General features: G+C 36.9%; 1 protein-coding gene across 2 annotated transcripts in view; it reads right to left on the minus strand.

Moving 5' to 3' along the window:
* GABBR2 (gamma-aminobutyric acid type B receptor subunit 2) overlaps positions 1 to 26,856 on the minus strand; it is a 460,554-nt gene that overhangs the window by 204,367 nt on the left and 229,331 nt on the right. The window lies entirely within an intron of this gene.

A 26,856-nucleotide genomic window follows, 5' to 3' on the forward strand; every position in this document is an offset into this window, starting at 1 on the left:
ATAAGTAATAGAGTTTCTCAAAATTTTATATATATATATATATATATATATTCCCTGGTATATAAAATCATTTCTTTAGATTATCTTGAATTAAAATCTTTCTCCAAAACAAAGTTTCCTAAAAAAGAAGAAAAATCTACTGTACATCTCCTAATATCATGACAGCAATGAGTTATATTCCACAGCTGGGCTGGAAGAAATAGAAACTGAAGATCAATACCTACAGTTTCAAATTAAGCATAACATCTTTATGTTACCTATCATTCACATACATACTCAATCTGTGATTATGTGGAAATACAAAGTGCTGGAAGCCTTACCACCATGGTTTCATCATGCTGCCCCTACACTCCCTTCTAAATCATGAGTTCCAGTCCATTCAGCCTCTTCTTCCAAGGAGAGGGGATTTTTTTTTATTTTGCCTATCTCCCCTCTCTAAGCCCCAGTTACAATTTTATTTATTAACTGACAAAGACGTAACTGAAACACGGATGCTCTTGCTGTGCAGAAGGTTGCCTCTATTTCTAATATTTTGCTAGCTGATCTTTACCATATTTCAGAGAGAACTTCAGCTTCCCCCCCTCCCTCAGGAAAGTGAAGGACTTAGAAGAGGATCAGACAGAATTTCTTTAGTTAAAATTTCTTCCCTCAGTCTCATCAGCATCCTCTATCATCAGTTGTCACCACATAAAAGTGTGCTGTTGGCAGCACAATGACATAAGCCCAGACTAAGCTGCTCCATTAGATTAGCATTTAGATGCATCTAAACAATTTTACACAGCTATGCTGAAATGAGACAGCACAATCATAGCATTTCTTTCAGCACAGCAAGTAAAGGCATCATTTACGTACATCTGAGCACTCCGTTTACACACACAGAAGCAAGACTAAGGAAATAATGTCCCTGACAGGGAACCAGCAATTCATAGGCATCTAAAAGGGGAGAGAAAAGGATGCTGGCCAGGAAATCATGCATTAATCAGTATCAGACTTGCTAGCCATTGCAGGTGAAGAAAGATGAAATCTTTATGTTTTGTTATTCATTATTGTGCTTTTACACACTCATCTGGGCTTATGGCCAGCACAAGGCAAAGCAGTTAGATGCTCTTTTATTTTTTATGGCCGCATCATTTTCACCCAGTGACAGAGATTTCTGTGAGTCATCTGTCAGTGGTCAGGTAAGCTCTGTGTTGGACATCATTAGTGGTTGTAGGTCTAAAAGCATGGCAGGAAAGACATTGAAATGAAACATAGATACTTGAGAAGCTATTTTGCAAGTTTTTTTCTGAGTACTTCAGAAACTAAATGACAGGCCCTGGAACAGTGTGCAACAAATGCTTTCAAGTCTGGTGATATATATAATATATAACAGCGCTGACTGTTGGTATTTAGCCAATTTCCTGATCTATGGTTGGCCTCTGAAGCATGAGAAATGTAATTCCTTTTCTCTTGACTCAATCTCTTCCAGGAGTGTGTAAAAATATTGATGTAAACAACCTGTCTTTCAAGGTGGCAAGTGAAAAGGAAACAGTCTGAAGCACTGGGACTAGGAACTCAAGCTCTTCCCAGTGTGTATTAAAGAGCAAATATGAACTGCTGAGGTGATGTTCAGAATCGTTCTTATGAGATTGAGCCTCTGATGATTTCAGTTTCTATCTCTGTGTGTCTGTACAAACAGGGTAACAGCACATTATCTTCCACTGCCACGGTTTTCTTTTTCCCCCACTGCTTTTGTAAGAATGAATCAGAAGAGATGGCAAAAAGCCTTTTGAGGACACCGCATTAAGCAGCAGTTCTATCGCTTCAACAGTGCTATTTCATATGATGTTCTGAAGTAATTTCTTCCATTTTCTTTAAACTACATTAATCTCAGCAGAGAGCAGAACCACACAGGCTGTATTTCATTTGTTCTGATGATGCCCCGAATGACTGCAGGACCCACTGCCTCTTCTCTGTGCACCTCCTGCACGGGCTCTGTCACATTGGCTGGACACAGATTTCTTTGTTTACTCTGTTCTTTCTAAAGAGCAGACAGCCTCTGTTGTTAGTAGGAGAGCAGACAGCCTCTGTTACTAGCAAGGTCCTCATATCCAAAGTAGAACACACTGGCATTACCAATGTGCAAGTGCTGAGCACAGGACCTTCAGACCATTATCTTTTCTAAGTGATCAACTTTAATTCAAAACCACGTTAACAGAAAAGGTGAATTAAAAAAAAAAAAAAAAAAAAAAAAATTACAAAGACCAGACAGCTCAACAAATCTCTTTCTAAGTATGTCTACCTGTCAGTTGTGGACGATTCTCACTACTGGGTAGAGAAAAGACTTAGACTATGATAGCAGACTTATTCCCAGTGTTACATGGCTACTTTACATCTGAAAACTCCCCTGAAGGCAGAAGTGTAAACCGACACTGACCAGGGAAGACTGAGTAAGCTAAAAAGTGGGGGGTTTTTTGTAGTCAGCAGCCATCCCAGTCTAGAACAGTAACACTGATTTTCCCCTCTTTTTACAAAGTATAAGCTCTTACACAGGAACTCAAACTGTTTAATTCAATATTCATAAAATGTTTCTTGTTATTAGAGTAGTTTAAACTCTTCTTTGGCAAATCAGCTAAGGCAGCTCAAAGAACATGGGAACTGACTGTCCAGGACATCGACTTTCTAATACATTGCCCGATAACCATTATGAAATGGATTCATTTTCATTTCAGAATGAAACAATAATTTTTGTTCATCTAAATTTACAGCAAGCTTCTAACAATCTTTTAATTTAGCCCAGTTGTGGTTTTGGCTTTACTTGAAAATTGCCAGAATCACTGTGACATTTAAGATGTCAATTTCTGTAAAGCTAAAAAGCCTGGCCTAAACTATTTCCAATCCTAGGACTCTCAGATCTACTTTTCTTTAAAATTTCAAATTTTGTCTATATTGCTATGAGAAAGGACTCCTGAAGACAGCTATGTTTGATGATAATGAAGTAGAAGTTTCATCCTCTTCCCTTTCTTCAGCACTGCATCCCTCCAGGTGATGCTTTCATCAGCATCAAATTCTGACTGAAATCTGCAGAGAAGAGCATTAGCATTGCTGAGCACAGAGATTTGAACAGGCTTGGCAGTGGCATGAAGGATATCTAACCAGCATATTCTTAATAAAATCAAATTCAGCCCTTTTTTCTGTCCATTTTAATACGTCAAGCTATCCTAACCTGTGCCAACACTGCAGAGAGTCAGTAAGACATAACTGGCATAGTTTTGACACTATAAAGATTCTCTGTGTATATGCATGTAGCAGTTTTGGTGAGGAAGGATGGGAGGTTCTTTGTAAAACACTCAGATCCGAAGATGCTGAGGAGGCTTGGTTTGGTTTCTGAGAGATCAGTGCCATACACCAATCGACCCTACACAACACAGCAGCTTTCCAGCTGGCCCAGGTCACAGATCTCAAAGGTGTAGCTCTCTTCAGCTCCATAAAGCAATGCTTAGAGTAACAGTGTAACTTTGGGATCACTCTTCCTACACTTTCAGAACACTAAAGTTAAGGTATTCCTGATGCTTAAATATCACCCCACTGTGATGGACACTTTTAAAAACTTTTGTGAACTACTTTGTTGCTTTAAATGCATTCTCTGCCTAAAACCTAATTAAAAATTAATGTTATACTAAAAATTTGAGACATACCTAGCCACTTAACAGATAAACAGTGTATTTTTCCATGAAATATACCACTTGAAAACTCTTCAGGATCCCCTAAGGGTGTGATGATGGAGATGAAGACAAGACAACAGATTATATCCCCTTGTGACCCCTTAAATCACACCAGGTAATTTGTGGAAATTATTATAAGAACAAGTTAATGAAAAGTGATTCCTCTTTTTGGGTTTCTTCTAACTCAAGGTAAAGTTAGGTGTTTGAAGTCCAGCTAATGTTATGAAATAGCTACAGATGAGACATCTTCCTACCCATGCCCCACAGTGTTTCCACATCTAGGATGTTGGCTATATCATGCCATGCAGACTAATTCAGATGCACCCAGGTAAATGAAAACAAGAAAACAGAGGAAAACAAGACTGGTGTCAATCTAAAAGCAGATTCCCAGATTACCAAATTTAGACTAGGGAAATTCCTTTCTCAGTTCAGACACCACTAAGCTGCTTCTGGACAAGAAAAGAAAAAACAAAAAAACAACCCCAAACAACAACCAAACTAAAAACTAACCAACAAACAAATCCCCAACCCCCCAAAAAACAAGCACAAAACCAAGCAATCCTCTACCACCACCAAAACCAAACAAACACAAAAATAACTCCCTCCCAAAAATTTCCCCTAAAAAACCCACAAAAAACCCCCAAAACCAAAGCAAAGATTTGCTCTTATTTTAGAGGTAATGCTCTCAGTTCTTGCTTCAAGAGGAGCACAGGCACAATCAGAGTCAGTAAATTTGGAACGGGAAGGGAATGAGGGAATTACTACACATCAATGCATTTCATGGGGCTATATTCATATCTAAGCTCCTGTAGTTATAAAACTCAGTATGGGGAAGCTTTTTACTTCCATTACTTCCATCAGAAGACTGCTTCTGAACCTGAATCTTCTTATTATTTTAAGCTTTCTTCTTGCTTTCGGGTTCCTCTTATCATTGGCTATATGCTTACTTTTAGGCTCACAGTATTTTTTGAAGGAGATTCCCCTGTTCTTTTTTTAAATGATATTTGTGCAGAGAACAAGTAGTTCTGCACTCAGCAGACTAGGTATTCTCAGAGCTGCAACAGGGAGAGGGATAAAAAACAGCTGAATTATCTTTCCACCACAAAATTTGGTTTTACATAGGAGGAAGATTTTTACCTGGCCAGTCTGAAATGTCTGTCTCATGCACAAACTGTATTGGAACTTCATGCTCCAGAATGGAGGCAGGGATTGAATGCCAGTATCTTGAAATTGAGACTGGAGAGGAACCATTCTGGGCTGCTGTTCTTTGAACCCCAGACACCTATGCTCTCTTTAAATGCCTCTGGTATGCCTAAAGTAGACAGATTAATGTTCTCCTCTCATAATCTGGCAGAATAACACAATTCATTTATTTAACACATATGAGAATTTGAAATTTGTATATCCCCTACTTAGTTCCAATGAAAAAGAAAAAAATAATAACTTTCAAAAGACATACAAAGAATGCTGGTAAATAAGAAAAAGCTTGTACACATTTTTCCTGAGGAAAAAAGGCAAAAATCAGTTTTCAGACTTTAAAAGTATTTTATTTTAAGGGAAAATCTGAAATGTTTTCTTTTGAAGCTGTAAAAACAATTTTCTAAATATTGAAAATAATGATATTTAAATTTTTTTGGGGAAAAAGTATGTGTGTGTGTCTATCAAAAGGCTGAGAGTGGCAGAATACCACTCAAAAGAGCAGATAATTTTTACTAACTCTTAACTGCACTCTTTATACAATAATGTACACAAACCTACACTAATTCCCCTAATTTATATTCAGAATGGACTGGACTCATTTAAATACAAGGTGAGCTTTCATTTCCCTCTTAAGAGCAGTACCCCAGCCCTGCACCTCTGAATTATACTGAGCTGGGCTGAGCTGGTGTTTGAGCCCCAGCAGCACTCTAGCAACTGAGCAGGCTGATGACAGTGTAAATCCACTGGGACTACTGTTGGCAACACCTCAGCTTGTGCTGAAGGAAGTCCTAAAACTGTTCTGCAGGGCTTCTGAACTGATTTTAAGCTTAGATTTTTCAGGGAAAACACTGAGGTCCAGACCTTGCTCTCCCTGTTTTTCTATTCCCAGGGAAAGAGAAGGTTGTGTTCTTATCAGTTGGCTGATTTTTTCAGCCCTGTTGAAGAGATCAAACCTTCAAGATCTAGGAAATATTAAACTTGGAAGAGATCTCACTGGAAAACAAAGAAACCACTGCTTAAAGATGCAGTACTCTTCATCTTCCTACAAAAGATCCAACACTGCAAGTTCCAAACAAGCACTGTGAGTTGAAGCTCCTGCTGACACCTCTGTAATAAAAGCATTCTAGCATCAGACGCTTGGCTTCTTGGAGAGACATAATATCTAAGTAGCCTGAAGGAAGACAAATGACTGATTCCATTATTTTCTCTGGCTATCTCCAGTATCATAACCTTTTCCTTATCTTGGTCAACACACTCACGCTGAATGGAATGGGACTAAATTTCTTTTTAATACTCTGACAAAGTGCACTGCTCTGTAAAATAACAGCAAACCCTGTACTCACAGCTACCCTTAAAAATCAGTTACTTCTATTTTTTAATTCTTGTCATCAATCATCTATGCTAATTGGCCAAGCGTATGGCGTGCCTATAGAGTATTAAATGTCCCAAAATAACTAATGAGAAGGCTTTTATTTCATCTATCTCAAATGAAAGTGGTATTAGAATAAGAAAGTATTTCCTTCTCTGCCACTGGCATTCAATGAATATTTATGCCGTTTTTCAGTATATTGCCGTGATATGACAATGTTGAATCCCAGCTAGAATGAGGATATAGCACTTAAAAGGAAATTCTACTCTCTTTCTATCACTCATAAAAGGAATTAATAATTGCAAAACAGCTAACAATTGCATCTCAAATTAGATCATATTTATCTTCGTATTCTATGCTGGAAAAGGAATCTCTTAATTTGTAGCAATAACTATCTTTAAAAACACTAATATTGTGAACCCATTTATTAAATATTTGTAAAGCTATTTTATGCACAGCACTAATGCCAACTGATCAAAGCATACGTAATTAATGGACAAGAAAGCAATCATTGCAATAATGGAAATCTTATTAGCATACAAATTATGTTGTTTTCAAAAACTCAGAATACTTGTATAAGGAAGATGCCACTTATTATAGATTATTTTTCTGAAGCCTATAAACGAAGTCAACTTCCTTGGAAGGGTCATATTGCTGTGTCTCACAGTATGGGAAAAAACTTTACCCTATGTAGAGGTACTCGTAGGAAATGACTGGGAAGTTTTAATGCCGGTCTGGGTATCAGGTGGTACTGCTGGGCTATGATACTGTCCACATTAGATAAAGGAATTTATGCAGCATTGTTTTTTAATCTTATTTCTCTCTCTTCTATTAGCCTCTGCCACATAAGGTGCATTGGTAACCCCCAGACACAGAGAGGGCTTTATCTATTTCACTCTTCTCTTTTTTCTCATCAGAAATCTTCCCTCTGCAATGTGGCAGAGGGAATATAAAGGAGCAGTAGAGGTGAGATGCTTACTGCATCTGATGTGACTTTTTTGACTCAATGTGTTCAAAAAAGGGATTTTGCTTACTAACCCCTGACAGTAATTTTTGTGGCTGGAAGCCAGGAACGATTTCCAGCACTCTGACTTATCTCCCAGGGTGGACGCAGTCTGTCTGACAGACAAAGACACAGCGTCCGTACTCTTCAGCCAGGCTGTGTTCATATTCTTGAAAAGAGACACAGCGTTCATACTCTTACATTTTAAAGACTGAACTTTATTTCGCTCCCCATGTAGTGCACACAGGGAGTAGTGGATTCAGAGATTAAGTCCCTCCTAGCTGCAAACCTTTTTATATCTCACCTCCAGGAGACTATCAATATCCAATTTAAAGGTGGTATCTGTCCCCAGTCATTCTAACCAGTATTTGATCAACAGTATCATAGAAAATACCTGAAGTCTCCTACTGACATCACTGAAGTATAATTAATACAAACTTCTGTCTCAAGACAGCATTCATCTTGTCTTTTTTAAATTTGTCATAATGTATCCAAATGATGATTATTTTTATCCAGAACATGTACTACTTTATTAATAAAGACCATAATTTGGAGATTTTCTGAGACTCTGGACATCTTTAAGATTTATTCCTAGAAGTTGAGCCACTTCTCACTCCACCAAGTTTTTATTAATTGAATTTTCCCAAGAAAAATAAGGAACTAAATATTCTTGATGACAGCTAAGCAAAAGAAACTTTCTTAATAACTGAAGTGAGAAGGATAAGAATATTCTATTTTGCATGTGGATATCAGAGGCCACTGTAACCTTTTTTCCCAAACAACAGGCATTTCACTTGGGGCTTTCCCATTGAAACTTACGCATAAGACAGCTTCTGTCTTTATTCAATAGTGCTTAATTTATACAATTTAAACATGCTCTAGAACACTATGATAAGTCTTTGTTTCCTCATGAGTGAAAAGGATGTTCAGGTGAATATAAAATATTCCTTATTTTAAAAACAGTAAGATGAAGTGTATGAAAATCAGTTTGCCACACATCACAGATATATTGAATATTACTTACAGGTGACGAATAGAGAAATGGCAGACAAAGTATTTTCCAATTTGATTATTTATATTTAATGAAATAACTACAAATTCCAAGTTGTGATAGTCTAGTAGCCTAGCACATCATATATGTTCTAGGAACTATTATGCTATTTCAGTATTATAGGAATTTTCTCTAAAATTTTCATTTTATCAGAAATTATTTCCTAAAAGAATAACTCCAATTGTAGCTTGAGATGAACCATCTTTACTTTCAAATTTATCTACAGAACTTAGGGTAGGAAAAACAAGTATTCTTCAAATGCACAACCACCTATTAGAGTTTTAAATTTTCTGCACATTATATGCTGTAAACTTTCTCCTATATCTCTTCTCTGCAACAGGTATTAGTTACAGTAAAATTGTCCTTTTGTTTCTATGCATATTAAGTATATTCAAGATTGTTTGGTCACTGTATGCAGTCAAACAAATGTGGTATACCTCAGCATGATGCTTATCAGGGAGATATGTTGTGGTTCCATAACTTTAGCCTTCCCCATTAATGAACTAAGGATGCTGTTGCAGGAAGCCCTTCCCAATTTTTTAGGCATTTTGTTTCTTTCCTGCTTCTTATCTCTTTTACCTGATGACATAAACAGAAAACCAGCTGAACAAAAATACTGTTGCTCAACATTTTAAATAAACAACAGATTTCCTCAGAGCAAAGTACATTCAACAGAGCTACAGTCTTAGCTCTCCTTTTCCCATTTAATCTACAAACACAGCAAAACCTCAGCAAGCATCAGATCCAGAAAAAGCTCTCATGCTTTGCCAAACCTGGCTGTTCATTTCAGTGTGCAGCAAACACAAGAGAAGTTTTTCATTCAGACACGCTGCATGAAACACCACTCATTGAAAAAGAAAGATCATGCAGATAGTTGTTATAAGAATATGCACTCAGTAAGAAAATGCATTCAAATTCAAATGTGTTGGCTACACTTCAAACATGTTCCACAACAGAGCACTGATTGCTGTGTCTGACCTTCAAACAGAGCCCTCTCACCATGCAACAACTGTTGGAGGCTATCACAGAATGTATCTTCAGATACAGCGGGAATTGGTGCCTATTCTGGAGCAGGCTTGACTCAAGTGCTGCCTCCGTGTGCTGCAGTATCCTGGGTCACACGAACCAGCCCAAACCCACTGCTCCTGGGTTACTTTACACCAAGAAAGAGCCCCATGAGTGGCAAGGGAGCAATTACTCTCAACTCCCAGTACCCACCAGAGCTCAGGTTACTGCCCAGCATGGTGGGTTTGCTGATATTACAGAATCAAAAAGGAAACAGCAGGACAAAATGGGGGAGAGCTGAAGTGCAGCCCTGAAATAAGAACATGACACCATTTATAAAGATGAATCATCTTTCCTTGTTTCATATCCTAGATGGCTAATCTGAAGAGACTTATGACTGCTTCTGCTAAAGCAAAGAGCACCATCTGGTTTAATTTTTCTTGTTTTCACCTTGTTTAGCAGGATGGGGATATATGGACTTCAAAAATTGGTGGCTTGCAAATTACGTCATCTTCAAACTTACACTTAATCTTTCTCTACAGTGAAATCGGGTCATGTTTTTCAAACAGATCATAAACACAGTGCATGTCAACAACTTCCTAGATGCAGCATTCAATGCTTTTTCAGATTTTCGACATAACTACTAGGAAAAAGCTCTACCCTTCTCCTGTTGCTTTATAATCCTTGATAACCTCTTTTGGGGTTTGGAAAGTTTTTAAAAATGGTTTCCACTTCATCCAGACTTTAAAAAAAACCCCAAACCAATTTTACAGTTTCTTTATGCTGACATATGTAGAACTTTAAAATGCGAAAAATAACATTCTAGTTTTGGGGAGAATTTCGACACATCCAGTTTTTAAAGAAATATTTTGTATTTTTAGTGTTAAAAGCTTGCCATCAGTGAATACAAACTCATGCTAATTACTGAGCATTTTAGAAACACTACATAGTAAATACGAGAATCACTTGAAAGTCTTGCCTTTATTAACAATATAGACCAACAAACTGGAAATACTTTGTCAGTAAAGGTATCCTTGTTACCCTGCCTGCAAAGAGACTGCACCAAGGAAGGCTGGGAAGGGTGCCAGCCATACTCACCCCAGTCAGTACTACCCTCCTGCAGTTAATTACAAGATTAAGCTGAAAACAACATGGAGACTTCAGGAATGTGGAAATCAGGACAGGAAAATGGCCAGTCAGTGCATACCACAAAATAAGGTAAATCTGAACAAACTAATCTTCAAACTAGAGGCAAAAAGGGGAAAGAGTGAGAAGGATTAGCAAAAGTGCCCCATCTGTCTGGAGTAAGCTCTGGAATAACATACATTGAGAAAACTCCTATCACACACAAACACTGACACTACAGAAAGATGTGAATTAATGAAGGGAAATTCAGAAAGCCACAACACAAAAGCAGCTTTTGCCAACATCACGCATGTCAAATACTATTTCCCCTCTCAGATCACAGCATTTAAATCAATGGCCTGCTCACTGCCACATAGCTTCTTAACATATGCACTGGTGGAGGAATTTAAATCAAATTAAGTACATAGGGATTAATTTCCTGGAGAGGATTAAGATCTTTCCATCTATACCAAATGGCTAGTAACAAGTAAAAGGAGATATTGTCACGAATATTTGAAGGAGGCAATCAGCAGACAAAAAAGCTTTTTCATTTAGGAACTGCAAAGGTAAAGAAGAACTGTAGCAGGAGTAGCAGATTAGATCACAGCACAAAGGCTAGGAGGGAGAAATACATTTTTAATAAGGACTTCAAGTTTTGATCATGACCAGCAGGATTTTTTTACAACTACAAAAATAAAAGCAAAAGATAGTGCCATCTTGGAGTGGAAGAGAAATTGTGGAGATGCTAGTAAGGTGCATATCCTGGGAGGGGGAGGGCTTCAAGACTGTGCACCCCAGCATCTGCAGAGCAAACCACCCACATTTGATAACTACAACCAGTCTCTAAATTAAACAGACTGATTTCTGAATGGATGTTTTTGGCTGCCAGTGAACAAAAGGTAAAGGGACATGAACTTAAAGTTGCATTTCCCTAAAAGGTTGTGGTTATTAAAAGTAATTTTCTCATTGTTATAACTGAAATACAATTGAAACAACAACTAAATCTTATGAATGTAATAGTGATTAAATGTTATTATCATGATGAGGCAATTAATTTTTTTTAATTGAGAAAATAATAATAGTACTTTGACAGAGAAAGATAACCATCCCTCTTTTCCTTTCCTCAAAATCTTATTAAAGCACACAAGAATTGCTGTGTTTTTTTCACTTGTTCCTCTTCTTATATGAGATCCATTGCTGAATGAGATCATACTAGTGACACACAGGGCATTTTGAGCAAGTTCTTTTCTGGCTCCTCTCTATATACTGCCAGGAGTTGCTGAGCTTTGTGGAAAGCCGTCTGAGATGTAGTCGGTATGAAAGACACAAGAGAAAATAAGGCTGCTGTGGTGCATTGGGATTGCACCACATATAGCTGCATTTTGTGACTGAGAGGAGTCCAAAGTTTGCAGACCTCAAAGAACAAAGCCAACCTAAAATTAAAACACTGACTTCCGTTTTCTTATCTCTATTTGAACTCAGGATATTCTATGATTCTGTTATAACTTAAGATCATAAAATACATGCAGTCTGCAAGATCCTTAACACGCTTTATTTTGGAGGTAACACTGCCTCGCCTGTCACTCAGAGAAGTGAAAAGCATGTCACATACTAGATTTTCAGCCATGACAAACCCCTGGGCTATGGCATGCCTTTATTGAAAAAACCTAAGCCTGACATGCCTTTAATTTCACTGAGATGTGCATTAAAAATTGTGTAATATTCATATTTTGTAAAAAAAAGTTCATTCTCTCTCACGGCTAACATTTGGGTTATTATAAAACAGTTCCACAAAGAAGGGATACTAAACATTAACTCTATAAGGGAAATGCTTCTTTGCAAAACAAGGAATGTACTTTTTAAAGACTCGATTCAATACAGCCCTTCACCAGCCCATTTGAAATACTGAATATTCTGCGTGTTTTTAAGCAGTTTGCTTGATCAGCGCCTAACAAAAAGACCAGTATGAGCAGTTTGAAAGCCTCAGGGAAAATATTTATTAGAAAGAACATATGAAAGACAGATATTCTGCCCCTGATACTTTTAAGTCAAAGTAGAGAAAATATATTCTGCAGTTTTTAAACATTTGGCTTTGCATTACATATTCCTTTGACTTACAGCAGAGAGACACAGCAGTTTGACATCTGTAAGTGGGCAACACTTAGGATAGTCCAGATTTATTTTATAATTATTATCAAGTTCTTTTTAATATCATACTTTTTCATCACTCATCATTGGGTGAGCCTTTGACCAGCTTAACAATTGATAAAAATCCTTATTTAAAACACACTATATATGTGTAAGATGCATAACATGATTATTAGGATATACATAAATTTCATCATCCACTTTCCTGGGGAAATACTTCATAGATGTATTTCAATCAGAAACACAATACAGTATGCTTATGTTTAAATACAGACTAAATAATAAGTTGCAAAATAAAATCAATATTCTGGGTGCTTAGCTGCATCTTTAGTTGCCTGAACATTTTTACAGCTGACATTTACTCACTGGTGCAACATAAAAACCCAGAAAACTTAAGTGCCCAGATATTAAAAACCCCAAATGCCCAAACATAAAAAACAGACATGAAAAGAAATAATTGGCAAGGTATTTACATTTTTTTTCCTTCCTTCCTTCTGTCCATGTACATGCTATTTGCAGGAACAGCTACAGAAATTCATGAGCCCAATGAGTCAGATGCCACTACTTAGGTTTTAAGGGAAAGTACGCTTAATATTCATGATTCATAACAGCTACTTATCCAAATGTTTTCTGAACCACATCTACAGGGATTTCTGTTCCCTCTGTCACAGCTTCTTCCTTAGCCCAGGAGCAGCTGGGATGCATTTTAGAAGTGCTCTGGAGCAGGATCCCTCCCCTCTCTCACAGGCTAAGAGTTGACTCAAACTGGGGAAATGGACCTTGCTGCATCCCTTGGGACTAACAGCTGTGCTACGGAAAATAGACTCAAAGCAGAGAAAAAGCTTGCTTTGCTCTACGCTGTCAGGAAATAACCACTAAAGGATGTCTTTCTTTCCATATGATTTCCCCTTACTTTCTGCAAGAGGGAAAACTTTACACTAATGCATAGGTCTGGAACATTAGGCTGAAAGCTGAGCACTGAATCTTTTCTAGAATATTAATTGTGGCTCTTTGGCCTCTGTAATATAACTTGCATCTTCAAAATGGAAACTAGCAGAAAACACCATCTAGATGCAAAGAGATCCAAATGTCCACAGTGCCACAGTCTTTGCTTTTAAAGAGTAGGTCATAGGATAAATCTCATTAATATTAATAGCTTTAAAATCGCACGAAAACATAATGAATCAATTCACAATTCCAGAATTTACAATGGAAAGGTCCTTGCAAAGCATTTGTTACACTGCTGAGGTCTACTCACAGCAATCAGTGTGTGACCCGGTGTTTAATGCTGTGTCGTTTTTTTGTGCACTCATCCAAAGGGACCAGCAAAAAATTATCCCTCAGCTGTATGTGTAGCTTGACTGATTTATTTCTAGATGCAATTTCACTGATATATGTGTTCTTACCTCAGGCAATTTATACTTTTAATCCCCGATCAAATTTTGTGGTGTCGTAATTGCTTTTCTTATATGTTTGCCTTCCTCCTGTATCAAGGAGACTGCCATAATGGAGAAGAAATTGTGTAGCCTGACACTGAGAACAGATTTTAATTTTAAAAAAAAAAAAAAAAGGAAATTAAGTGACAAACAAGATATTTTGTGTCTCAAATGCCAGTCTTCAGTGTCATTCACAAAGAAAGCACCAATAACAAAATTTATGAGATTTGACTGTGATCTTAGAAAACTTAACATTAAGAAACTCTAACAGAAAATGTCATTGCAGTCTCTTTTGGACATGTTCACATGCTTCTCTAGTCTGCAACAAACATCTGAGTTCAGCAGAACAAGAACCTCCAGGCTACAGAAGTTTACCTCTGTCTCACAGAATTCACATTCAGCTGAGACATGCACTTCTGACCACTGAAACTTCCTCTCGAAGAAAATTTTAACAAAAGCAGCTTAATGCAAACATGGTGAAGCTGTAGCCCCACCATGCCTGGTAGTCACCAGGAAAATGCAGAAGTGTATCAGAAGGCAGTAGCATGCAGGACAAAGAAGCCACCCGAGGGAAGATCTTCAGTGCCCGAGACCCCACAAAAATTCAACAAGCTATTTCCTTTACTGCATGGAGCAGGACCCTGTCCTTCACTGGAGGCTGCTGAGGGAGGGACGGAAAATTACCAGGCTCTGCTGCGGTATCTCACTCCTGGGACAATATTCTTTGCAGTCTCTAGGTGTGGCTTGTAGCTCTGGCTATGCTGCAGCGCTCACAATGATGTCTGCTTATGCACAACACCATCCTAATTACACGGTCAAAAACAATTGAGCCGCTGTCTAATTCAGCAGGATGAATGAGGCAGAACTGAAATTGCACAGGCAGAAGAATTTCACCAAATGTTGTTTTTTGGTCTTGTTTTGTTTCTTTTTTTTTGAGGCACAATTTATGAGGTAGAAAAATTGTAGAATTTACAAACTATAAAATAGTACCTTTATTTTTCAGAGCTCCAATGAAAGTCTTGGCTCTTATATAGCTAATTTACGCAGACAAAATCTCCTATGTCAGTCCATCATAGATGGAAAACCATGCTGATTTTTAAACATGCTGTTATGGAACCACTCTTCCCTCAAATAATTCTCTATAATCTCTTGACTAATGTTGAGTTACTCTTGAAATTTCTTCAGTTTTTCAGTATTACAGTCATTCTCATGACATTTTCCATGTCACCAAGCAGCACGAAATTGTGCTCTGCAGTGACGACGAAACATCAGCCCTGGACAGCTTTATTTACACAAGATATAATAGTGTTTGATGGTGAGTTCACTCTTTGTATTCAAATAACCTTGTTTTGGTCAGAGTTGGATTGTTCTCATCTAATTACCCGTAATAACACCTACTGATAGTAAATAAATGGCATCACACAAAAACCCTGCAGGTTATGCTCAGGGTGAAGAGTCACTCAGCCAAAAAGGTTTGATGACGTGTAAGTGAGAGAGCTGGGTACAGCTCCGCTTGTCTTAGCCACATACACAAGACCTAATGTCAAAGCAGTTTGAGAAGTTCTTGGATAAACGGCAGAAAGATTTTTTAGGAGAGACAATAAGGTTCAATGAAGCTTTGGCTAGATGTTGGAGGCTGATATATAAAAATATAGGTGCTGTTAAAAGCAACAACAGCAAAACGTTGTGCGAACTTCTTTATAGACCATGTTCTAAAAGAATAATGTGATTTCTGACACATGTGATTTCTGGTTAGTAGGAGGCATGGTTATAAATTTTGGTGCATTTGAGGCCAGTATGAATTAGGAAACTGGAAAAATTACTGTCACACAGAAAGATTCAACAAGTGAAGCACAACAGGTCCCAGGCTTGATTAAAACTGTTCATAAAAAAATGAGAGAAGAGTCTGATTCCTGTTCAGTGCTTTGGGTTCATATGCCAACAACCTCAGCTGTCATGATGGACCAGATAAAAAGTGGGTGATAATGCAGAAATCAGAATCCCAGGATTATTTTTCTAAAATGTCTAAGATAGAAATACCTAAAAATTGTTCAACTGAGGTAGTTGGGATGGAAAAAAAATTAAAAACAAGAACGGCAGCTTACTTTAGTTTTGCAAGTACTGCCTTTGGTCTCAGCCTGCAGGGATGAAGCCCAAGTGGAGCATGTTGTCCCACACTGAACAGGCTCCACCAAGGGCCCTGCGGCACTTTCTGCTTCATCACCTTCCAAAGGTTTATGTGAAGAACTCCAAGGGGGAAATCCTACCATGCCATATACTTGAAGTGCAAGATCTTTGCTTGGCTCTAGCAGAGGCTAGAAAATGCCAAACTCATCCTCAGCAGCTGCAGCAGCTGAGAAAACAACCTATGAGAAGATGGTGGGGAGAGGAGCAGAGGGTAGCAAATACAGAAGTTCTAAAAGCTGACTCCAAAAATCCTAGAAAATTATTTGAACATGTACTGTGCATTTATCTGCAATAGATGCCATTATAATACTTTAACTTTCCTGTGTTTCACTAAAATGCTTGCGGCCTCCAAGAATCCTACTTGCAACTGGAGCACCTCTCCAAGGAAGAAAACTAGTTCATCATAGAAATCATGACTGCCAGAAAAGAAGAACAGTGATGTATGAAACTATAACCCACTGAACATCAGACCTGACAACCTCAGAGCATTTCCAGGCTAAGTCAGCTAGTAACACTGCTCTTAACACTGCTGCAGGTGGATTCATGCTCAGCAGAATTCTACATTCAAGTTAAGGAATATTTTTGCCTAGAGCTGCTGTAAAGATTATAAACAGTGGAGAATACATTAATTGATGAAACTGAAAGCTCAGAAGTGCTGCAGTGTGAACAGAGAATTAAAATAAATGCAGTTTTAAGAGTTAAGGTTATTTTACTGGCCATAAAGTAAAAATGTCAAATTGCAAAATATTCCCCAAGGGGAAATTTTGCTTTTAGGTGCACACAAAAATTCCCATCATGCTAAATTCTAATTCTTGTGACACCAAGTGGGTCACTTTCACTGAAGACAAAAAAGGCTCATTTTAAAATCTTTTTAGAATTGCCCAGTGATGGGGTAACCTAGAAGAAAGCAGAACATAAATTAAAGTTTGCCAAGGAACTATTCAACTATGGAGAGACATTCAATTAACCTAAATCAACAGAGCTTTGTAAATATGGTACAAAAACTGTCATAGAAAAAAAATTTATTTTATTTCTTTTCTTAGAGTATCCAAAACAGTGCTCTAAAGGATAAATATAAGCAGGTTAAAACTAATTTTGTACTTCAGAATTTATTTACTAAATGAACCTGCTTTCAGATCTAAGTACATTTAGAAATGTACTTATCACTTATGAGCTTTACTTATTCATTAAACGCTCAAGAAAAGCAGATGTTGAGAAGATTTTAGAATAGTATGATGACAACTCTTCAAAAAACAGTAGAAAACATATTCTTGATATTCAGACAAACTGGCTTATGAATATCCTTCCTATTGCTTCAGCCTTCAGAATATTATTTGTATGATTTGAAGTTTCTCATTTATCTGTTTTCAATGTTTCATTTTCCCAGCCATCTGATACCCAGTAAAGAATTATACCATTATGCCTAAAGAATATGAGCACAACTTATCACCAAAATATTCAGCATTTCTTTGATTTACATGGTCTGCACCTAAAGTCACAGGCTCATATAGTCATCACCAGACATTATTTTTGAATTGCTATACTCCACCCTGTTATTTTAATCACTCACAGTTATTTGACATCTGAGTCAGGTAATTCCATATAGTACACTCAACACATTCTCCAAACATGCTTGAACAAGATCTTGAGCCTAATCATTCATTACTAACTTGCAGAAAAACACCTGATCAACACTCTAAAATATTTCCACTAATTCCAGACAGCATCTCAAAAGAGGTTCCTCCTACATTTTCTGTGAGCAAAAAGGATTTTAGAATAAGGTTTTGAGTTATATTTGCAAATTGTTTATTAGAGCACTTTGCTAGGAAAGAACCATCTCCTGCTCACAGAGAAGCTAAAGGAGATTTGTCTCCGTTTGAAACAAGAACAGGATCAAACCAGTAAAATCTTACTATATTTTGCCTGTACAGTGAAATAATAATAACATGAAAGTCTACTTAGAGAAGGGAGAACAGTAATACTAAAGTTTTGCATCTTTATGGCATTTATTATCCCAGAGGAGTCCTGGTGAAAACCTAGTAAATAATAACTTCCTCATCCATCTGAAACCTCAGTTAGAGTTTTAGGTACACAGAATAGAATTACCAGAGCTAGAACAATCCCAAGGCAGCAGGGCTAACATCTGTTCTCATGGAAAATGAAACAAGAACTGCAATTCCCTCAAGCACTCAGGAATTCAGTTTTATATTATTTCTAAAATATGTTAACTTCAAAACAATAGTGTTTTTTAACTCTAGAATCATGACAGAAGAGCATTCATATCCCAAATATTAAGCAAAAGTAGGTACTTCTCTAGTGGTCTCTTCTAGGAGGGAAGGGATATAAATCAGATGTAGCTCTGAGGAAAGAGTTTACAGACTGAGGCTGATGAAGGATACCTAATCTTACTGTTTTGACCACTGTGCCCCCTGAGAGAATAGGCTGCATTCAAGGCTCAGTCTGGTGGTTTTCGTCCCCAAACCACTGAGGAGCTGAGGCTTGGAAATATCCATGCAAGATATCTTTGCTTGCAATTTCAAATAGTGACATACCAGACAGAAACAGCAGTATCCCTAAATGTGCCATACATCTTTTTTTCTTCTCTTAGGGACACCAAATGCAGGAATAACTATGCCACTGAAAAACACTGTTGCCCATAATGCAAAGATTTTGTATTTCTTTTTGCCTAAGCTTCATTGTATCATCTGCAAATACACACCTGGAAGTATGGTTCAGCTGTGCCTGTACCAGCCTGCACCTGTATGAGCCACATATCATCTGCCAGGTAACCATAAAAGAGCCTCGCTGGTTTTTCAAGACCATCAAGTTCCATCTAGTAAATGCTTATATGGCCCAGCTACTAAACACATGGTCCATGCACACCTGGCTTATCTGGACATATTTCTATGGAATTGACATAACCTGTTACTGATCTGCTCTTCAACAAAGACAGTAAAATCAATTTCAAGAAATGCACAGTCAGGTAAGAACTGTTCATTAGACTCTAAGCACCAATAAACAAATCTGAACCAGAACAAGAGACACTGGAGACTAGAAATTCAGAACTGTTCAGTGATGCAGATTAGAAAAGAGCCTTCCAGGAAATCTTTTTCCTTCCTATTATATTCTCCTGAATATGCATTCTCATGCAGTCTTCCTTTCTGGAATCACTGTTCTTAAAAAACATGTGTGCAGGTTAGGGATATAGCTATGGGTATAATTCCTCTCCAGGGCCTCTCCACCCAGAACACAGACCCTGCTGATGCTTTATCTGTTCCCTCTGCACTCATTATTTCTCTTTTTGGGAAGGAGCAGTCCTCCTTTACAGACAACATTACTTGAAAGGGGCTTGAAATAATTTTAACCTGCACTCTGTAATCATAGGTCTTAAGACAGTTGTTTGCTAGGATGCTGTACTGAATGACACACTGTGTGCTACGACAGCTACCAAGAACAGCATACAAGAACACTGAGGTCCCAGTGCAGCTAAAGCACCTCAGACTTTCCCTTCACCATCCCATTCCACTTTCCTTCTGCACCTCCCTTTATAGCAATGCTTCAGTCCTTCCTGGAGGGCGGTTGTACCTGCCAATCAGTGACAGAAATTGAGAAGTTCCAAACTGCAATTTAGAAATTTGTGACATTGTCAACACCACATGCCTTTCACCACATTTGTATTTTGGATAATTATTGCACGAGAGACTCTGTCAAAGTAGTTCTTACAGCTTATATTGCAACCCCTGAAGTGTTTTTATGGACTTGTGAAGAGAGGGGCTGATATTTTCTTGCTGATATGGGATCATCACCAGACATCCACTCTGATGTGTCATCTGCTACTGATCACACGATACTGACATTATTTAAAGTCACAGTATAGGTGGATGGAGCTAATCTAGGTTTTCTATAATTGTAGGAGATGGTATTTTAATGGTACACTTGCTACAAGCAGGACATTTCTCCGTAAGTGTCTGCAGAATTTTATCCTATCACCCTTTTTCAGTAGGCACACACCACTTCCTACCTCATTAAAACAAACAAACAAACAAACAAAAACCCAATGAAACAAAAAAACCCAATGAAACAAAAAAAAACACAAAAACCCCACAACTGGTTGTAGCATGGCAGAGGGCTTCAGTGCAGTGATAGAAGGTACATAACATTTTTCCTTCTTTTTCTGATAGATGTGAAGAGGTGGCAGAGGAATTTACCTAGTAGTACTTCTGACTAAGCAGAAGACAAAAGGCCATCTAATCATCAGGAAAAAACATGTCCTGTTTATTCAACAGACACCAGAACATGTAGTTCCATGTTGCCTGTCCAACACATACACACTGCCTACTCTGTCACTATATTGCTATTTTCAAAGAGCCCTCTGTAACAATTGCAGACAAACGCAACTGGAGAAGAAAAAAACTGTCTTGAAAAGTTTCTTTTTAAAGCAATTGATACCCTCTCCCTGCTTAACTGCTGCTCTGGAACAAGACAGAGCTTTCATAAATTTAACTCTTTTCTTTAGTCTTTTCATCCTTCAAATTCAAGGAATACAGACAAGAAAAACAAAACTAAAGAGAGAAAAAAAAAAAAAAAAAAAAAAAAAACACAACCCAAAAAAAAAACCAAAGGTTGATTAGAAACGTGCAGTTAGAAAACAAATCACACTTCAGGAAGAAACAAACAACCAATCAAACAAAAACCAAACACCCCCCCCCCCCGCCAAAAACAAACAAACAAACACAAAACCCCAAGATTGTGGTACTACTGAAATAGGCTTTCATTCTTTAAAAACTTGAAAGAACTACCCTGTGAAGTACAAACCTGCACCACAACTCAGATAGTGCAATCACCTTCCTTTGAGCTTTGCTTCTTTGTTATTCGTAGGGACTTGTACTCTTTGCACAAAAAGTAGCAACAAAGCAGCTTCTAGGGCATATTAAGCATTATATTAAACACTGTCTATATACAGACAAAATTAAATACAAAGCAGAGGAGGCTAAGAGATATCAGCCAGAAAATGTTTCACTAGCTTTTCTATAAATGTATGTTGTTCATTTATTTTCATCAAATATTCAGCTATTAAAATTACAGACACTGCAGTGAGTGTTCTACAACTTCAGACTAAAGCCTTTTTTTATTTGACACCTACTATAACTATTAAATTGTCAACTGCTGATTAGCTTGAGGGCTAATCTTTGAAATGTCACAGTTAATTTCAGATCTAATTTCTAAAAGTTACTATTTCCTTTTGTATGCAGTTTTACATTGTTGGCAGATGAAAACATTTGCAATGAATTTTCCTAATGAGCAAACATTGTTTATGACCTTATGCAAACTTGCTGATGGCTTAGTTTAGCAGCTCTCTATTTTGAGAAGTCTCCTAAATGGAGTGGCCACATAGAGAGCAAATTAGTTCACCAACCCACTGGACTGCTCTCGCTTGCTCATGGGAGTTGGATAACTTACTGGAAGTCAGGAGGGCATAATGTAGTAAGAGATCCATCATATTTATATCTTCTCAGGTAAACGAGATTCAAGGTTCAAGAAAACCAGAAAGTTCTGTAGGGGGTCTTGCATATAGCCAGATCCCAGGTGTTTTTCCTTTTTGTGCTACATAAGAAATGCCCTAACAGGAATCAAGTTCTGAAAACTGAAAAGGCAAAGCAAGGCATTAAATTCAGAACAGTTCACATTCACAGGGTCATTGTAGAAAAACCCTGAGATTTGCCAAGAGTTGGTGTGGTTGTGAGCATGTGCATGCGTGTGCATACATTTATAGATTTTCCTGACTATGTGTTTTGCTAGCTTGCTGTACTCCCTCAAATCACCCAATTATGGTTAATGTCCAACAAGACATTTTCAAATGCTCAAAATTAAGTCACATGTGATTGAACATTCAAAAGCATTTCTCAGAAACAGATGTCTTTATAGTGTTAAATATTCCACTGCACACTAAACCTCTATCCTCCATCCTTTTTATAAAATTAAATGTTCTTTTAAAGCTCTATTCTATATTAACAAGAAATTGTTTGATTGAAATTTCTGCCTTCCCCCCAATGAGTTTTTACTATTCACCCTACCTCAGCCACACCAACAAAGAAAATTTAACTGCATGCATAAATAGCTCTTGAGTCTTAATTCAGAACCGTTCATACAAAATTAGCTGCACCGATCAATGCTAACGGAAATGTCTGCTAGTCTCCCATATTAAGCATAAGTTCATTCTGCTGAAGTCCATGCTAATTTTATCTGCTTCTCTGCCAAAGACTGACACATTTTTTAATTTAACCATCTTGGGTATGTTATTTTCCCAGGATGACATGAAATAAATACTTTCTCCCTGTTCCTATTCTGTTGGTAACACCTCCCGTATTTCTGAGATTCCTATAGAACACAGTGGCTACTGAAGCCTGGAAGTTGGGGGCAAGCTGCTAAGATAAATTTTCAGAAATAATCAGCATCAAAATACAAAGCAAACTCCATCATATAAATAAGCATTTTTCCAGTTATGAAACATGACTAGATCCATTCAAATGCAGAGTGCCAGGGACAGACTTGAAAGCTATTTCATGGATGTGGTTTCAATTGTGCAGCCGCTACTGTGATGGAATTTTTTCCTACTGTGCTAGTCTCTGGCTGACATAAAAGGAAAAGACAACACTGTATTTAATTTTCTCACTCCTCCACTGCAATTCTTTTTCCATTACACAGAAATAATAGAAGGTCATAAGGATGAGAAATAAATTAACAATTTTGAAACTTGATTTATAATAACAGATAATAGCAACAAATGCAAGGAGCAGAATAGTTCAGGCATAAATCAGTGAGAATGGTAACATTCATGACTTCACATCAGTGACAAAGGTGAAGCAAATAGAAAATTACAGGAAAACATTTTTAAAAAATACTGTCATGTTTTGAATAAAAAAGGAATTAAAAATTATCTCTGACATGCACTGTATTTTTCCCACCACCTGGCTCCCCCATGGAACCCAAACAAACTTCTAATATCCTGAGAACAAATGTGGTATTTAATATGGCAACCTTCCAGTGCCTAAAGGGAACCAACAAGAAAACTGCAAATTGACTATTTACAAGGAGATGTAGTGATGGGATAAGGGTAAATAGATACAACTCAAAGAAGGCAGATTTAGAATAGATATTAGGAAGAAATTCTTTACTATGAAGGTGCTGAGGAACTGGAACAGGTTGCCCAAAGAAACCGTGGATGCCCCATCCCTGAAAGTGTTCAAGGCTGGGTTGGATGGGGCTCTAAGAGGGGTTGGAACTAGATGTCCTTTAAGGCCCATTCCAAACGAAACCATTCTATGACATCTTTCCAAGTATAACCAACATTCTTTTGAAAAAAAAAAATAAATATTGCTGAAATTTTAAGTTACTGTGTAGCCATCCATAGTTTCTACAAAGAGGAAAAAAAGGGGAAAAATGACTAAAATTTGTTCTCTAGATGGATTTGATTCGGTATACACTAAATATGATTTGGTATCCTGAGAAGACAGCACTAATTCTTCACTAATTCTTAAGCCTGCAAGCTATAATATGACAGCATTTCATAAAATAAACTTTGACTTCTTTCCTTTTTTTTTTTTTTTTTTCCCCAATTATCCCTTAGACAAGCAGTCTTGCATGAGGAGAATAATTCTGACTCCGGAAAATTCTCTTCAGCTTTCACACACACATGATGAGCATGTTATAGGTAGAATGCTGTAAAATTCTACAGAATTGAAATGCAGATATATACATATGCCAGATATATGGTTTTTTCCCATCTCTTTATCATTCTGTACTGATTCAAAGCAGTAGCAGTTCAACAGAGACCTCAGTATATCCTGCAAATCTAAATTACTTTCAGAGCCTCTACCAACTACATCAGGGAACTCCTCAGACATCTAAACTGTGTAAAAAAAAGCCTGGGCAAATGCTTCTTTTCTTGCCTTCCATTTTCTGACACTTAAGTTATCAGAAATAATGTGTACTATTTAAGAAGAGGAATATATTTAGCAATAGGAAATGGCATTTTATAAATCAAAAGGGTAGTGTTGCATTCAGTTTTTACAAATGTCTCTATCTGGAATAATAAAAGTGGAAAAAAAGTTCAAAATATTTTTTTTCAGCAATTTTCTCATTTATAACTAATCAAGTGCTCTGATAACTAAGGAAATTAGAAAAAAGCACACCATGAAAGCCAAACTAGTCCCAAATCAAAAGCACTCCTGTCCTGAAAGCTGGTCATTGCTGAGGGGCCATTCTAACCACAAAATGCCTCACTGAATTAGAAAATGGCCAATCTGACTTCAAAATTTGGACATTCAGATGAACAAAACTGTAGGAAGATCACTGCAGGTCTTTTGTTTTGCATTTCTCATCAAAAAATCCTTTTCCACCTGAAATATCCAGTTTACCTATCAAAAAGTGTAGAAGATAGCTGTATTACTCTTTTCTGATTAAACACCTAATTTATGTTTTCTTGCTCTGCATTCAGAATACACAAGAAATTTATATGGCAATCAACATGATTATGAGTCCTATAAGTCTGATAAGAACGAAGGCAAAATAACAGAAGGAATCAATTTGCTAAGAAAAAAAAAAATCCAGAAAGAGAGCAGAACCCTCAGGAATAATTAAAGAATATAATAATTTCCCTTCCAGTAGATTTCTGACAGCAGAATTAGAATAAATAACATTTTGTACTGAGTTTCTGATGCATAAAAGTAAGATTTGTCATGTCAAGTCTCTGGGCAATAGCCTTATCTGTTTTCTAAATGCTGTCTCCTAGAAAATTAAAAAAAAAAAAAAAAAAAAAATAAAGCTAAAAAGAACAGAAAGTTTCAAGAATGTTATTCCTTATAATCAGGAACCAGCACACTTCATCCCAAGTATTTTCAAAATTGTTTAAAAAATTCCTCAACCCTCTCATCACTCAATAATGTTGTTTTCTATAAATAATTTCAAAGAATATGAAAACTGCGTAAAAGGGATTTATTATTTATGACATGACAGTTTCTCTGATACCATATTCACAGAAAGCATAGAGAAAGATACTTAATAGATTCTCCAGTTTTAGATTTTTTTCTACAGCTTGTCTATCTTCTCTTACCTAATAAATAACATCATCGTTTATTATTGGATGAGTTTTTGAATATTGATAAGATTTAGTCCTCCCTTTTGTTTCTTCCTTTTTTTTCCAAAACTCACTTTATATTTGGCACAGATATTCCTGAATAAAGGAATATCCTTTTCCTGTTTAGAATAAGCTTTTAAAAATAAACTTTTTTATTACTATTATTAAAATACATATTCTGAAAAAAAAAAAAAAAAAAGAAATTAGATTTAGCATTTCAAGACTTAAAACTCATATTCCAGTGGAAGTTTTAAATTAGGTCACAAATGACAGCAATTTATTAGACTGAAGAATAAAAAGATTAAAAGTATTTCTGGTAAGAATCAATCTGTACCTTCACTTTCAACTTTCTGAACACTACAATGCAAATTAATTAATACTCTTCTAAAACTCTTTTCCTCCCTACTGTCTGAAAAAGTTAGCATTTTGTGTGCTAATTATGCCCTAAACAAGTGTAGTTGCTATAGACTTTCTTCTCTCCATCTCTCTCTCTCAATAAAATGTTTTTGTAAATTACAGTACAGGAAGCATGATCCTCTCAATTACCAGATTTGGGCTGTGCATTGTCATTATGACTTGGTTGACCAATGATAAAGAGAAATATTCTACCAAGCATCTCAGACAGGTAAAAAATACAGTGAATAATCATGAAGTAATTTCTTTGAAAAACATTATACCTGAGACAATAAAGTAAGTAAACATAGCTGAATGTGGCTGTTGAAGCTTTAATTCATTCCCTCCCTAAAGGGATGCTTGTGAGATTTTGCTGGTGTCTCTGAAACTAGTAAAAAACAGCTTTTTTTCCGTCTTGGATTTTTTGAGTTTGATTTTGTTGTGTATTTTTTTCCTTTTTCTTTTGTTGGAGAGGAAGCAGTGAAAGGTAGTTAAGCAATGCTAATGAAATCTATCATTTTACCATAGCTGGCTGCAAAGCTAAACAGAAGGCAAAAAGGATAAGAAAAAACAAGCAAACAAACAAACAAACAAAAAAAAGCCCTCCAAACCCCAAAAAACAACAAACAAAACAAAAAGGAACTACATATCAATATTCAATTTCAAGCCTATTGATAGATACTGTGCATGGAATAATGCAGGACAAATATAACTGAGTCCCTGCAGAATCGGGCTCATAGCTGCTACTGTCTGAAAGCGTCATCAAAGATCCAGTCCTACCGTGGATACAATGGAATAAAAAATTCTTTTACTGAAACTTTCAGTCAAATTCAGTGTAAAAAGAAAGCAAAATTCATATTGTGCAAGCAACTAGATATTGGTATTGTCTTGCCATATGGTCGGTTTTTACTTAGAAATTCTGAATTAGTTTCAATTGTATCATGTCACAGAAAGCTTTTTCAGCAATTAACAAGGACACCAAAAGATTGAGCCTTTATATTTTATTGCTGTATTTGTTCACGAAATATTTGTGCATTTCCTCCTTGAACCAGATTCTCACATGTATGACAACCTTGACAACATACATGACAAAGGAACT

Source organism: Hirundo rustica, chromosome 1 (genome assembly GCF_015227805.2).
Source record: "Hirundo rustica isolate bHirRus1 chromosome 1, bHirRus1.pri.v3, whole genome shotgun sequence".
NCBI lineage: Eukaryota > Metazoa > Chordata > Aves > Passeriformes > Hirundinidae > Hirundo > Hirundo rustica.